General features: G+C 37.7%; 1 protein-coding gene across 2 annotated transcripts in view; it reads left to right on the plus strand.

The window, feature by feature from the left end:
- The first annotated feature begins 2348 nt into the window (after positions 1–2348).
- The window catches only part of RTN4 (reticulon 4), a 76132-nt gene continuing 62518 nt past the window's right edge, over positions 2349–15962 (plus strand). Inside the window, exons 1-3 of one of the 2 annotated variants that reach the window (XM_074578612.1) lie at positions 2349–2555; positions 11461–11526; positions 11810–12012. The gene's annotated coding sequence lies outside the window, so the exon portion shown is untranslated. Of the gene's footprint in view, positions 2556–11460; positions 11527–11809; positions 12013–15962 lie in introns of those variants that run through there. The other variant, XM_074578613.1, reaches the window with a different exon arrangement.

The raw sequence follows: 15962 nt of genomic DNA on the forward strand, positions 1-15962 counted from the left end.
CATCTTTACAGCTTCAATACTTTTTTGAACCAATAGTTTCCAATTCTGTTGAGGTTCACCTGGCCATTTAATAGTTTCAGTAATATCTATGCCCCATGCACCAGACTGCTTCCCAAGTAAAGAAACACCACGTTTTGCAGAGCTGTCCTGTTCTGGTGCAAAGCCTGTGGACCTGTGCTGGAATTTGCAGGAGCAGTTTTTTGTCTCCTCTGAGTCTTGGCAACCTCAGGGAATGCTGCAACTTGAATGAATGAAGTCATCCATCATCTAGCAGTGACTAGAGTAGGTTGAACTCATTCCCATTCTGCCTTTTGCTTCAGAAGCTGAAAAAAAGTAAAGTTTACATTCTAGAATTTTCTTTTTACCACCTTTGAACAGGGGTCACAGTTTGCTCTGTAGTTGGTAGCTCTTGTCTTTTCTTCATTTTTATTTTAACTGTTTGATCTAAACATGGTCCCAGGGCTTATTCCAAGACAGGTAACAATATTGGCTTTAAAAAAAAAAGGAGGGGGGGATATTTTTATCTTTTTCCTCAACATTTTTTTCTTTTTATTGTTCTAGACAAAGAGAGAGCTGAGATACACGTACGGTGATACGGCTTATAGGCAGTGCAAACATATGCTGTCAAAATAGTCCATCATAGGCCTGGACCAGGGATGAAGTTTAGCAAATATTGGGCCTCATAACAGAAGGATAAATGTTATACAGGGAAAAAACTCCAGTCCTAAGAGAACATAGTGGTGGTGGTATCTGTCAGCATCTGAATAGCAGCTTGCTCTACCAGACGTGGAAATACTTTGAATGCCAGGCACATGGCCTTTGAGTCCTTGGGACGTTTATAGTGCAGAAGGGACCATGGGTCTTCCTTCTTCTAGGAAGTTCTCTGTTGTGTTTTGGAAGAGGGGATCTAGCTGGTTGTGGCAGAAGGAAATATTGGCTTGCAGGGGAATATCAGTGTGCCCAGCTGCAGCAAGGCTTGATTGGTAGAGACAAAAATGCTAGGAGTTGTATTTTCATTCTTTTTTTATTTTTAATGGAACTACAGGAAGCCTTCTCTGAACTGTATGGTACAAGCATTTCAAAGACTTCATATTAGTCATTCAGTTTTAGCAAACTGATGTGCTTTCCAATATCCAGGCAACAATGAAGAGTATATATAATAATCTCTATTTGTCCAAAAATCACATTTCAAAGATGATCCTGCCTTCACCTTGGAGTCACGCTCCTGTGAAAATGCCACTGTCATGAGTCTGTGGACCATGCTAGAGAATAGGAAAATGAATATGTGCTTATCTGAAAATTTATTTTCTTTGAGTGAAAATGTCCTTGAGTCTGGCCCACTGTCAAAAACAGTGGACAGCCTAGGAGAGGAATGAAAATTAGAATCACAAGATTTGTATTTGGTATTACTAAGGAGAACCCTGCTTCTGCAGAGCATGAGGAAATTCCATAACAATTTCAGAAGACAGTTTATTAAAATAAAATTGAACTATCCTGGGTAAGTAAACTTCCCTGATTAGAAAGGAGTTTTGGAAATGAAGCATTCTGAGAAGTTGATTCTGGCACCATGCTCTAAACCCTTGTCTGATGAATGAGTCACAGGATGGGTCTGTGACTCTCTTTACAAGATAACTTCTCCAAATATTGCTAGTAAAATGTTATATTCCCCACATCCTGCTAATAAAGGGTGGGGCAGATGTTGCAGATTTAAACTTTGACGCTTATCCCATCTAGTCATATGGTAATTTAAGAGATGAAAAGTAGAGGAATGACACTGACAGAATTTCTATCCCAGTTTCTTTAGTCATGTGGCAAACATGTTAGATGAACAATCAGGGTGGCATCCAGTCTGTTGGAGGTGCTGAGTTATATTTCCTGTACTGTTCTGAAATCCACCACCTCCTCTATCAGGCAAAGCATTTGATCCCTTCCAGCTGGCAGGCATGTGGCCAGCTAAATGTTATCTCTGTTGTGATGCTGAAACCACCCTCTTCACAGACATAGCTACCAAAATGTTAATATTATTTCTCTAGAAGCTCCTAATACAGCTCTTCTTCCAAAAGATCTTGGATCAAAAAAAAATGTTTACTTCTTGTGTCCTTGATCCTTGTGACCGTGGATGAATCTCTCTGCTCTCTTGTTTTGAGACTTAAGAACATGTGATTTTTTCCTCTTGTTTAGCCTGATCTTTCTCTATCTAGTGACTGTGAAGTTGAGCCCTTGGAAAGGACAGAGAAGAATAGCAGCTGCTTGGCTGTGAGAAATCACTTTGGCGGGCAGTTTGTGAAAGAACAGAGTCTGTTAACCAGTAGCGATATAAATATTCAGGACTGGATTGGCAGTATGCAGGACATAAGCCTGCTGGGAATAGTGAAATTGAGACGTGACTTCTTTCCTTCTTTTGTACTCCTTTTGTGAAGGCGTGAAGGGTGTCCAGCAACAAGTTTCTTTCCTTCCCCAAGATAAGCGATTAGAGGACAAATTAAGCTGAGCAATGAGGAGTTTTTGTTGGTATTGTTTTCCACTTGGTTTCAACTTCTGCAAAGCTAGAGCTGGTAAGTGAATATGGTTTAGATAGCCTGCTGGACCCTCACAAAAGTGCTGAGTCTCAAGGCTGCTCTCGCTTCTCCTAGGCTGAAGAGGGGCTGTGTAAATGATGGAGAGCTCTTTGCTGTTGGTTACATTGGGCCTTTTTTTTTTTTTTAGTTCACCTCATTGCCTATCAGTTTGAGGCTTGATGCAAAAGAATAATTAATTTCAGTCACAGTGAAGAAGTAGCTCTCGGTGACAGTTAGGGGGCTGCATCTAAGAGCTAATTAATCTAGTGACATCAGTACTGAGGAATATTATTTGCAGCCAGATGTGGCCAAAGAGACCAATGGTTCTACTCTAAGACATAAGCAATTAAAAAAAAAAAAAAAAAGGTTTAAATGGGTTTCCAGTATACATATTCCCAAATCTTTAAAACTGATAGTTAGAGCCCTTTTTTAACTTATGCACTCTGGGTCAGATGAAACCAATATGATTACTCTAAAGCACTCATAATATCCAGATGGTATGAATATTAAAGCTAAGCTAAGAAGTTGCGATTCTGCTTATCACTAGACCAAAAAACTGCATCAGGTCTGAGATTTTCCCAATAATACAGACTAGGACCTAGATCTGTTTGTGTGTATTATGTAGTTGCATGTGAAGCAGAACCATTTTGTCTACGTACTTGTATTTATACCCTTTATTTCCCCTTTTTCTTTTTGGACATTTTTGTGTACGCAGCAGGAGTGCACCTGCGATGAGCTCTGAAAATTGCTGGGTAATCTGCAGGCAAAAAGCATAGTAGGGGAAATGCATGAAAGTAAAACTACTAGATAGTGAAAGGAAACCAAGACTGACTTTTTGCTTTGTTCTTATTGACATACGCTGTTTCTACTTCACATTCTTACATTGCTGAGAAACCCTGTCATCTGCAAACAAAACCAGTTCATGCAGTATAGAGATGAGTGTGTGCAGAATGTAAAGAGGGAGGTATCTGTAGTCAGCCTACAAAAGCTTGCCACATTATTTCCATGCACACAAAAACTTAATTACTTTTTGGCATCAGATTTATCACCCTGAGAGGCAACCTTTCTGCAGTTCATATATTTTATGTCACAAAGTTTTTCTGAAAACTTGACTGCCATATTCTTAAGCAGTAAATAAAAAGCTAGCGTTGTTATGAATTATGTTCTAAAGCATCAGCCAATGTTGTATTAAAATTACAGCACTTGGGATTACTGTTATATTGTATAATCTTAACCAGGAGCACCTGACTCAGTCTTACTGAACACCTCTCTATACCCTTGAAAAGGCAAGTAGCTTTAGTACTAGATTTAGTACATTCTTGCAGGATTTCTCTAGTTAATGAATGTTTTACTGAGAATAGAATTTGATCCTGTAGTATCTTTAACATTTTTTTTTCTGTCCTGTCATCCCTTCATGAGCTCTCAGGATGAAAAAAACAAGTCTGAGTTGTGGATTCCTTTCTGAGCTGTTCACCAGCTTTTAACCAGTGAGGGACAGGTCTGCCCTTGGATTTTTAGAATTGTAGCCCTGCGGTGTAAGAGGGCACGGACTCCGGCTGTGATAAGCACAAAATCGTTTATTGCTTCTCAAGCCTCAGCTTTTATACCCGAGCTCTAAAACTTTCTATGCACCTGCTAGGCAAGTAAACGCATATTTCAGATCACTAACCCAGTCGCTTTATTCAGTTCCCACTAAGATAAGCACACGAAGCTGTTTTCTTGTTCTGTGTTCATATCGCGAAGCTGTTTTCTGTTCCATGTTTATATTGGACCAGTTCCTCTTCATTCCATCCGTATCGACATCTGCGTTCCTGTTTCTGTGTGCTCTGCTCACTGTATCTTTGGCCGTACGCAGGCCTCTGCTCGTAGATCTGCCACATCGCCCTAACTAGGAAACGCTAAAACTGCAGGATTATAGCTGAAATAAAAATTTGGTCCCAGTGGTGAAATAAGAGAACATTTTCTCAGCCAGAAGCTGCTTAGTCAGACAACCTGAGAGTAATGGACTGGCTATATTTGTATTGCTGCAGCAACACATTGCAAGACTCAAACCAAGAGGGCACAGCTGGCTCAAGATCCCTAATCGAAGATATTCACGGTAATGAAGCATTGTCAATAGTAAGCCCGTGGTAGGCAGATGGCAGTGCACAGACTACTGCAAGGGGTCTCCTCCCATTCAAATTCCCCATTATATCTGCAGGGGTCTTCTGTTCTTAATAGGGGACTCGTAGGGCTTAATGGGCTCTGATTAATGACTAAAAAGGAAAAAAGATGAAGAATTAGCTCCTTTGTGATTTTTCCTTTCTTTCTTTCTTTCCCCCATCCTTAACAGGCTGTAAATGGATTTTGTGTAGCTGCTACATTTCTCTGGGAAAATCATCACTGTATCTTTTTAGATGATTACTCATTATCTACAGGGTTTGTGCTCAGCTCTTGCACTGCAACAGTGAGAGACGGAGAGGAAACAAGGAGACCTGTCAGTTAGTAAGTAAGAATTCCCCCTGGGGTGTCTGCGGGGAGAAAATTGCCCCAATGCTGTTCATTCCCAAGGCAGTAACGAGACATGGCTACCCTCATTGTGACCTGGCAGGCTCTGGACACTTAGTTTCTGCAACCATCGTGACTACCTGGCTCCTCTTCAAGCAGCTACAACTGTGCACGCTCAAACATGCTGTGTAAACACCACAGAGAGTGAAAAGACTGCAAAACACTCACGTTTTCTACATTATTTTAGCCCACCATCTGCATTTTTAGAAGGCTTCAGATTTCCAGACATTCATGATCTAGAATATGTAAAACAAGCAGCTTTTTTTCTGTGGATAAGGTTAAGAAATGTAAAATTTTAGTTTATCCTTCAGGTTCAGCAAGTAATTCTAACTTCAAGGAAACCTTTGTAGAGTAAGTTCCCTGATGTCCCATGTTTGCACTCTATTTGCAGAGAGCTTGGCACACACAATGTCATAGTGTTTGTAGGAGGATTGCTGGGTCAATATTTCACTTCTGAAGTCTTGAAAAAGAATGAGGAAGATTTATGAGCTGAGAACACTGCTGTCTGTACAAAGGTAAAAAAAAAAAAAGAAAAAGAAACCTATATAATTTAATTAGAAAAAAATGCTGTCCATATTGATAATAAGTCCTTACTTCAGTGAGGCTGTAAGGCCTCCTATAGGGCAGGAAAGGAAAACCATTTTAATACAGGCAAGCATTTTTTCAAAGCTGAAGAACCTAAAAAGATGTGGCCTTTTTTTCCCAAGTATATGCAGTCTCCAAACAGATGTAGCCATCAGCTTCTTCCAAATTGCAGCATGGTTATGCAGCTACACTGTGATGAAAGAGAGAATGCAGAGATTATTTAATTGGGGATTCCTACCACAGCAGCTGTGGGAAAAAATTGCCCCTGTGCCGGTTTTAAAAATGTGCTTTTGCAGGTGAAAACTTGTGAAGGACAATGGGGGATGGAAAACAAAAACCTACTTTCACAGAAGGGTAAACATGTAGACAATTTAGGCTACAGTTTTTGGCTTAGTACCTCTGAAATATTTGAGAGAATTTTACGTGGCATGTTTGTTAGAGCTGAGGGATATTCTGGTGTGTGTGGATTTTTTTTAACAGAAAACATTAAATTTGTTAATAGTCTGTGATAAGCTTATTGTCTGTGATAAGTTTGAAGCTCGATCCAAAGAAATATATTTCATTTTGTGAGGATGTGATTAACTCTGAGCACACTGCAAGTGTGAAAGAGTTTCCCCTGACCAAAACTTGAAGTAATGCAACACCAATCAGCTACTTAGACTCTCACAGATGTTTGAAGTTTTAAAAAGGAGCTATTACAGAAAGCTTCTGTGGTTTGCCAGTGTTGCAAAGGCATTACATAGGTTGATTGAGAAAGAAAAGTCATTCCAACACTCTGCAGAGTATGACTTAGTATTTTCAGAGCTGAAAAAAGCTTCTTATGACTGCTTCTTCTTTGGCTTATGCTTATATATCCTTTTTTTTGGAGAGGATTCAGATGCTAGTGCTTGTGGTTTGAAGATTTCACTGGTTTAAGAACGTAAATGTTGGCAGCCTACATAGATTTAGTGACATGTAAAAGTTTCTGTAGTATGGAGTGATCTTACCTAATCATGAAGACACAGGTATTTATAGATTGCAGAATGGCTTGTTGCCTGTAAAGTAACAAAATCTGTAAAGATCTACTGTTTGGAATTGGCCTCCCAGAGCACCCACTTTCAAATAGGTAGGCCCCACTTGGTGGAAAGCATCAGCTTTAAGCTGTCATTCTTCCCTACCTTCCTTTCCTTTTCCACCAAGCTATACCTGTATGCACGATGCACAGAGCAGTGTGACTTTTCATTATCATCTCTCTTGGCACTGAATAAGAAATACACAGTCTTAAACAATAAATTGACTTAGTTTAACTAGGTAACATACAGAGGTAAATTTTATATTTACAAAGGAAGGTAAGTAGTAGATAGAAAATGAATTCTGCTGTTTACTACTCTTAGAAGTAAGCCAGAAAGAACAGTAAAGCATGTTGTAGTATAGAATAGTGCTTTGTGTGTGTCTGTAAGATGGTGAAGTCAAGCTATGAAGATTTAATGTCTGTTGAACTCAGTGGAAAGATTCTCTAAGGAGTTGGGGTGGTCTGGAGTCTAAGGCTGGGGGAAAAGATTTGCTGTCATCTCAAAGCTGTGTGTCCTCTTTACTATCCAGCAATGATTTTTATCACTATTTCCCAAAATAAATTAAAATGCATTTTTGTTTAAAAACCATTAAAATATTATACGGCATTTGAAGGAAAGAAACATAGACAGAGGAAAATAGCTACAGAGGAAAAGAGGAAGATGATGTGGACCAAACAGAACGAAGGAAGAATGTGTTGAAGTCAGGTCAGAAGTTGCTCTTACAAAGTATTCCTTTAGAGGATTTGGGTGTATGATTTTAAAAAAGAACTTGACTTGTGTGTAAAGAAAAGAAACAAAAAGAAGGCAGAAGTATTTAGTAAGTAATGGCTGGGGATTGGCTATTGTTCTGTACCCAGAGGACCGTATTTGGACCTTTTGTTTTATTGTGGGAAGTTGTCAAGCATACTTTGAACTCAGCATTGATGTAGCAAAGAAAGTTTGAGCTACCAGAGAAGGCCACTTCCTCGGAAAATATAATGACTCAGAGGTGACAGCAGCAGCAACGACTCCCCGTGAGGATCAGAGTTACTCAGCATTATTGTCTGACTGGACTAAATCAGTTCCCTGACACCATTCTCAGAGATCCGCTGGTGAAAGCTCAAACTGGAGAAGGCTCTGCTGGGGCTGTCAAGGGGAAGAAGGGTTTGTGAGGTAATATATACTATAGCTGACTGAAAGATGACGTCACATTCCAGTTTGGGGTGTTTCTTTTTAAAGTTGCTGTGTGATGCCTACCCAATAACAATTGAGAAATGAAGAGGCTGTTCCAGGCTCACTCATCTGGGCTTTGCTCTGTTTGCATTTATGGTTAGTAATTCTGCTTTTCCACAAGAAAAAAGCATGAGTAAAAATATAGAAAAATCCTGAAGGCAGTTACATTCAGTTGGCATAAATTACACAGGTTAATTAATATAATTGAGGTCTGCTGGTTTATTGTACCTAAGGACTTGGCCAAAATAAGTACAGCATGTAGCACAATTGTAATGTACCTTCAATTAACAGAAAATTAGAAACACTTCTAATTGCTAGTATATCTGGTAAATAACCAATAAGCAAATAGACTCAGTCATTCATTTCTGTTTGAACTCCATCTGTAAGAAGCAATGGCAGATTTTCTGAATCAGATACGTAAAATGACTGTGATAGCTTTCGTTCAGCCATGAAGTGAGACATTGAACATGGTAGATCGCCCAGCATTTTTATAACATAAAATAATGAAGTGGTTAAATGTTCTTACTGTCCTACAAATTGGTTTTAATGGAAGTAAATTACCTTGGTTGAAAATTGCTTAATGGACAACTTAAGATGGGTTTCATTTGTTTGGGAGGTTATTGAGATGTTTATTATATTGTACAGACACGGGAGTTTGGGTCAAAAACTTTGAAAAAAAAACTATGCTCCTCAGAATCCTTATTAATGTAGCCTTGATGCTGTGCAATAAAGTAGTCCAGTTTGAACTTGAAAACCACATTTCTAGCACTGATACAATTGTGCATCTTGGACAACTAAGAAACTAAGCAATTGTCACCTCTAATCTGCTGTATCTCAACATGGATGCTCATTGTACTACCACAATGCTCGTAAAAACATAAATAAATAAATAAACCCAAAACCAAACAAGAAAACACTGAACTCAAAAAAAAACCTAAACCAAAAAAGTCGCCATGACAGCTTACGTTAAGTGAAGGACTAACTCACTATCGTTAGCCTTCCTGAGTGAAATCCGTGTGTACAATCAATGTTAATATAAATGCTCCTTAATAAGAACTCTGTGCCTCTCTGTGTCAGCTTCCACCATGGGAAGAGTTCAAAAGGAAGGGAGCCTTCCACTGGGAGCCTTTGGAGAGCAGGGAGACTCTTCAATGGCTTATGGTCTAGGGAGACTCTTTCAATCAATCAGGTTTGTCTATTGGAAAGATATTTCTAGTAGCTAGCAACAGGGTTTTCCTTCTTTTCAAGGAATATAACCAATTTATACTTCCAACAGGGAGACCAGATACAATTTGCTTTCTATTTTTAGCCTAAAAGTCATAATTTTGGTTTGGGGCAGGTTTAGGTACATAGACTACATACACAGGCTAAACAAAGGAGACAATGAACAGTGCCAAAAGAGCAAAATGAAAGTTCCTGAAAGAAAAATCAGTCTTTTTGAGACAGGCTTTAATTTCATTTTGGAACAAGGAAAGAACAAAATTTATCTATGTCCAATACTGGTGGGGGGAGAGAAAGAAAAGAATGATTGATACAGCATGGAAATGACTAAGAATAATTTTAGTCATGTGAGTGAAAATTTTATTTTTTTTCAAACAAAATATTCAGTTTTAACTGTCTCAGTTTACCCATTGGCTACTCCCTTTGGTACTTTCACTTTCTATGGCAGTACATTCAGTGATCATTTCTACATTTCTCCTTCTATACCAAATATCTTACAGTTTGGATGGTTGCTGTCCAGGTTAAAAGTGGGAAAGCAATAGTTACTGGATTGTTAATTTTATTTAGTCAGGATTTAGTGAAATAGTTCTCTGCTTAACTCACTGCTTGACATTTTTAATGCTTGAAAAATATTTCAAATTGAAGGATTATGTCATGCAGTGGGCATGAGTGCTGTGAATCAAGTCCCTGTTAAAGGTTTTTACCCAACCATCTTCTGTTCCTCTTTAACATAACAAATATTAAATAAGGTCACATTTGGGAAAGTCTGAAGTTGTGATATCTTTCAATTATATTTAAGTATTCTTGTATTTCTGGTATCGTAATAGGGCTAATTCTACAGTCCCTTGGGGCTGTACAAAGATAATGGGAGCAGGCATTTCAGCGAGTTCTCAGGGTTAATTCCTGAAATTCAGGTCCTCTCTTTGGAGCTAATTCTTTATGCGCTTATGTATTGCTGTTAAGCAACACAGGTTTGCTTACTTCCCCGAGTAAAATTCACATGTACGGGTGAGGTTTGTTGGATATTTCTGGCTTCTGGGTAAACATGAAGCAATGTAAAACAAACTAGGCTGTACATATTTTTCATCGCTGTTGCAATCTTGTTGCTTCGATACACAATCAGTAAAATACAATTTAGGGGAAGCTAGAAACTTAATAATAAGATTTATTGAAATAGTTAATAGTGCAAAGGCCCATTTTTGATATCTTTGTAATGATGTAAATTTCTAAAGCCTACTCTAAGTGTCTGCTAGATGTGTGAAGCCTGGAAATGAATTGGTTTGCATTTATGAAGTCAGAGGAAATATATTTGGCATAAACTGCTTCATAAAAATTTAATACATATCACCGCCTGACAGCTTGGTTTATCCTATGTGTATTAAAGACAATTCTAGTGTTTTTTTACTGAGTGCTATCATCTTTTTTGGATGAAGTCTGCAACATTTCTCCACATGAATTATTTTATTTATGTGAATACTTTTATTGAACTCATGCATGTAAATGTTTTCAGCATGGAGTCTTGATCAGTGTAAATTCTTTAGAGAAATGATTACAATGCCTAATTTTTGGCTCTGTTGTAACAGATGTGATAATTTAAAAACATATCAGAAATACATTTATAAAAACTTCGGTGGCCAATACTCTTTCTAAAATGTGTTTTGAAAAAGGACATACCACTTACTAACCATTAAGAAGAAATTTGCAGGAGTGTAAAAAGATTGGATTTATGTATGTTGGGAGGCAAAATTTAAATTTTTCAGATGAACTTGTCTGTGTAATCATGATAGATGCATTTAGGAAAAGGGAGATTTTTTTTTTAACTGACTACATTTGAAAACAAATTTATCATAAAGGTTGTGGACCAAATAAAATCTGGCATCAGTGTTTATAATCCAGTTGATTTCAGTTGAATTGCATATGGTAAATCAGATTTAGACCACTTGACTATCAACAATTTGTTGATCTTTTTTTTACAAAAGATCGAATTTAAATCTAGTTGTGATCAAGCAAATTTCTACTGAGGTTACAGTCATACCAACTAATTTCAGACCATGTCAGCCACTGACCCAATTTTTTACCTAATGGGATACTTAAAGGAGTAGATTTTGGTCTTTCCATGGATGCATGGGAACACTTAAATATATTGTGCCATTGGCCAAAAATCTTGGGCCAAATCTTCCATTTAAGTTAAATGTATCTGGATAAAATTATAAAGCCAGATCAGTACTTCACACTGCTGAATATGTTTCACCAATAGAGTAATTGAAATGCGTTTGGTTGCCTAGGATTTCCTGCTACAATATCCGTCTTACTGAAATCTTTCCTAATACAGAGAAAAACTACAGATTCAGGTAAGAACACTGATTTTTTTTCTTTTTCCTTTTTCTTGAACCATTGAAGTGTAAGCATTCAGAGATGCATCAAGTCTTCTAATTCATATTTTCTAACTGTGCTACATAGTGTAAAGGGCTTCAGAAGCATCTTTCTGTGCCAGGATGGAGGTTACGTTCCATGCCTTGCTTTATTAAACGCAAGCAGCACACTGGCACTAGAAATGCCTGGCTGATAAGCTGATGCACTTTTTATCTACTTGGAACCTGACTGACATCTTTGAACACTGTTGTATCTAAACAGCCTTAATATGTGACGTCGTTCCTTAAATACCATCACTTGAACAGCTCCTGTTGCTAAAATAAAAGCAGTGTTGATTCTCTGTTGTGAAAACTCCTACAGACCCTCTGACAAGCTCCAAGTAAACCACGCCTTCTTTTACGATGATAAAAATGATTGCTTACTTCTAGCAATTACAGCGTACCTGTAGCAGCAGCTACAGCAAAGTAAGTCACCTGCTTCTGTTTTTTCTCACATTCACTTTATATTGAGCTGTGACTGCCACAGAAAGCTCTGACACGCGGAATAAAACTAGGAAACAGACCTCAATGAAAATGATCCCAGAAAGGTAAAGTGGTGGAATAATTTTGTCTTCTTATATTGACGAGTAGTTTATTAACTACTCCCTAAAATGAGGGAATATTGGAGTTGAGCCAAACTCTCCAGTAAAATAAAAGAGGCCAGTATCAGCTTTCTCATTTTATGCTGTCCTTTAATGGTCACAAATAAGCCTTCTGTAATGCAGCCTTGTCAGTACTTTGTTAAGTATAACAAGCATTTTAAAAACACAAGCTATGCCTTCCATTCAAACACGACTACAGGTTTCTCTGGAAACAATGTTTGTAAGTTTTTCCCCAAGAGGTGGTATTTGTAAAACCTGAACTTTTATTGGGAACCTGAAGCATGGTCTGGTTAAAAAGAAGCTTAAAAATTTTATCTGTGAAAACCATTTTTGTGAGAGGACCAATGTACAAATGCCCTGCAAAGTACATAAAAAAGAAAAAAAAACAAACTTATTTTAGTTAACGTATTTATTGAGTATTGTTTGACTGTCTTTTCAGTTAGAGTTTGATGCTCAAAATAGTATTTTGAAATGCAATTGTGACTACATATTGGCATACAATTGTTTTGCAGATGCATTTATGACTATCGATACAAACTCTGTTACTTGTTGGGTTTTGCCGCTCCTGGCAGTATTGAGGCAAGTGCCATTAAGGCCAAAGAGGTCATAGGGCAGAAAGGAAATTCAGGGAACTACCACATCTTTAACATAATCTAGAGCTCTCCCCCCTAGAAAATGTCTATAAATTGTTTTAAATTGTGTTTTGTTTTCAGAATATAACGTAATTTTCTTAAAGTAAAAACTTCTAAAATATAAATCCTGCTGTTACATCCAGTCCAGAAAATACTTTGCTACTAAGCACAGTTTTGGATGATAGATGGATGATAGATAGATGATAGATAGGGCAGGTTGTGACTTTGAAGAGGAACGCACGTATACAAGCACTGCAGAACCAAGACCCGTTAGTTGGTATACAAGTGTATCAGAGTGCTTACAATTTTATGCATGGATGTAAGGGTCAAAACAATAAGCAATTAGTGTTGTCCTTGAATTACATATTGCATTATAACCGTCTTCTACTTATTGAAAGTTTTACTGGATTGAAATAAAGGTAGATTAATTGGACAGATTTATACTAAAGAGAACTGTTTTTAATCTTTTAATCCAGTAATATGAACTGCCATCAGGATCAGTGTATGCTTGTCACCTATTTCTTACTTTGTTAAGGAAAGAGTGTGACCAAGAGTGACAACTTTAATTTGTATTTTAATTTATAATAACCAGATATAGCATTTACATAAAAATAAAGAACTTCAATGTAACTTTGGATGCCAAACCTGCACATTAGTGAAAAGAAAGGGAAAAAAAAACCCACCTTGAATACAATCTCTGTGTAACTGTGGTGATCATAGTGGGTTGAACATTTCTGCAGGAGAAAGACAGTAAGTGCAGTCAAGTTGCTAGTTATCTGGGCACATTTGTATACCTGCTGGTGAGACAGAGAGGACTCATGCGAGCCTGTTTGGCACTCAGGAAGGTGAGGGAATTGCTGCCTTGCAGAAATTGCTGGGATCGAGATTCCACAAGGCTTTAAAAGTCAAGAGGAAGCACCTTGCGGGCAATATTCAATGTGGCTGGCAACCAGTGTAACTAAGCCACTAAGGGAGTTATGTGCTTACTCTGTCTGCTGCCAGCAAAACTCTTGCCAACATCTTTTTGTAGTGGATGAAGTCTATTAATTCTGGATGCATACACATCAGCAGAAAGGGTCTAACATTACGCTGATCTAAATGGAACAAAACAGGGACATGAAGGAGGACAGTTGCATCTGAAAGAGGTAAGGAAGTGTATTGGCAATATTCCCAAAAAGAAAGGAGAAACATTTCACTCCCATGAAGGCACACAGCACACAGAGGTTCCTAGGCTTGAGAAAGAGCAGCATGAGATGCTGTAAAAGAAATATAGAGTTTATCTAGACAACACGGATATTTTCTCTGTTCATATTGCGTTAATTTGCAGATTTCTTAACACTCTGCATACAGAGTAGTCAGGTGCACTGACAGCACCCAGAAGTGGCAGATGGAATAGTGGTAATGATTTTTAATTACAACTTTGTGATACTTGGCATATGAATGAAATTTAAGCTTCCTGATAATCTTATTAGATTCATAACTGAAAAATTTACAGATTGAAGGAAAGAACTGAATATAGTGCTGTGACAACATCCCTAATCAGTGATTTAATTAAGTAGTTAAATCCACTGTAGATCACAAACTGTTTTTAATTGGAAACATTGGACAGTTTAATCTTTCTATCAAATGTTCAGAGGAAATCAAATGCCCCATTGTATAAAAAGCAGCTGGGACACAGGGAGAATGGCACTTATATCAGTGCTCTGTAAGAGGTCAATGACAATTTTAATTGATGCTATTTCAGTTCTTGTGGTATGGTGGTAACTAGAATAGAAATATCTGAACTGCTTGTTCTTAGAAATATGTGGACTTTATTCAGGAGAACCTTCAGCTTAGAATCAAGTACAAAGATTAGATGAAATCTGCAGATAAAAGAAAATGGGTGCAGTTGAAGATCATTTTATGGGTACATCTCATTCCATTAATTTCTGAAAAATACAAGGAGTAGCAACATTCACTTATTTTCAAAGACACAGTTAATAGTTAAGCCAGATATCATTAAAAATACATGTTACACAAAACCTAGTATACAATTCTAAACAAACAAGATCATAAACAACAGTTACTTTAAAGATTTGTTTTCTTGATTTTTTTTTTCAGACTTTGCAGAGCCCTTTTATGGATTGTTCTTGGTCAGCCTGAAATCACAGGATGGTCCTACTAAATCTGTCTCTTGATTTCTTTAGTGTCAGTGTTGCATTCCATCACAAATAGAAACTGTATGGCTAAAGTAGTGGGAATATGGGCTCAAGTTTGAACAACAGCAGTAAAACCAAACCCAGTTCGGTTTTGCTTTTTTCAAATATACAGAGGAAGGCAAATATGCAGGCCATTAGAGACAATATCAGGAAACAGAATGTAACTCATTTTGGACAGAGAGTATGTCTAAAGTTTATATGTGAAGAGATGTACGGTCATTCCTTAAAAAAAAAAAAAAAAAGAAAAAGAAAAGAAAAGATTCTAGCTTTTGGTCTTTGCTATGGGCTGAAAGCTTGCAGTAGGGTATTGGAAATTATTTTTAGCTTGTGATATATGGGTATATGAAGAGTGGATGATCTTTTGATCTCTCTGGACTAAACATCAGGAAGGCAGACTTTGGGAGTCAGATGGTCCCATCCACTTCCACGTTTCTGGGATGTATGGTAAATTTGGTATCAGACTTTAGCTTGTTATTCTGCACAGAGATATCTTCTGCTAATACGCTTTTCGTGTAGCCCAAGTTTCATTTAGTTAATTTTGAACCTCTTAAGACTAACTGTAGCAAGCCAGATTCTCAGCTAACACTAATTCCCAATAGCGCGTTGATTTCAATGAAGCAGCCTGCATCTATACAAGGTATCTAATCCAATAACTCTTTGCAAAGAAGATTGGATCTGATTTTAGAGACAATTCTCTTAAATACATAACATGAACTCTCCAGAGCTAGTCTTTAAGGAGGTTGGTAAAAATTAAGGATCGCTTCACTTTTCCCTGAAGCAAATGTACATTTGCATGATTTCCCACATTTCCAGGGTTATCTTTTGAAAACAGTACAGTCTACCAGTGTCATTAACATGTAAAGCTGTGACAAAGTGCTGTGGTATTCTTAGAATAAGGTTGTGCTCCTCAGGCTGCAGAGCTGCACAGAAGAAAAGCTCCCTCT

The sequence above is a fragment of the Larus michahellis genome, chromosome 3, assembly GCF_964199755.1.
Source record: "Larus michahellis chromosome 3, bLarMic1.1, whole genome shotgun sequence".
NCBI lineage: Eukaryota > Metazoa > Chordata > Aves > Charadriiformes > Laridae > Larus > Larus michahellis.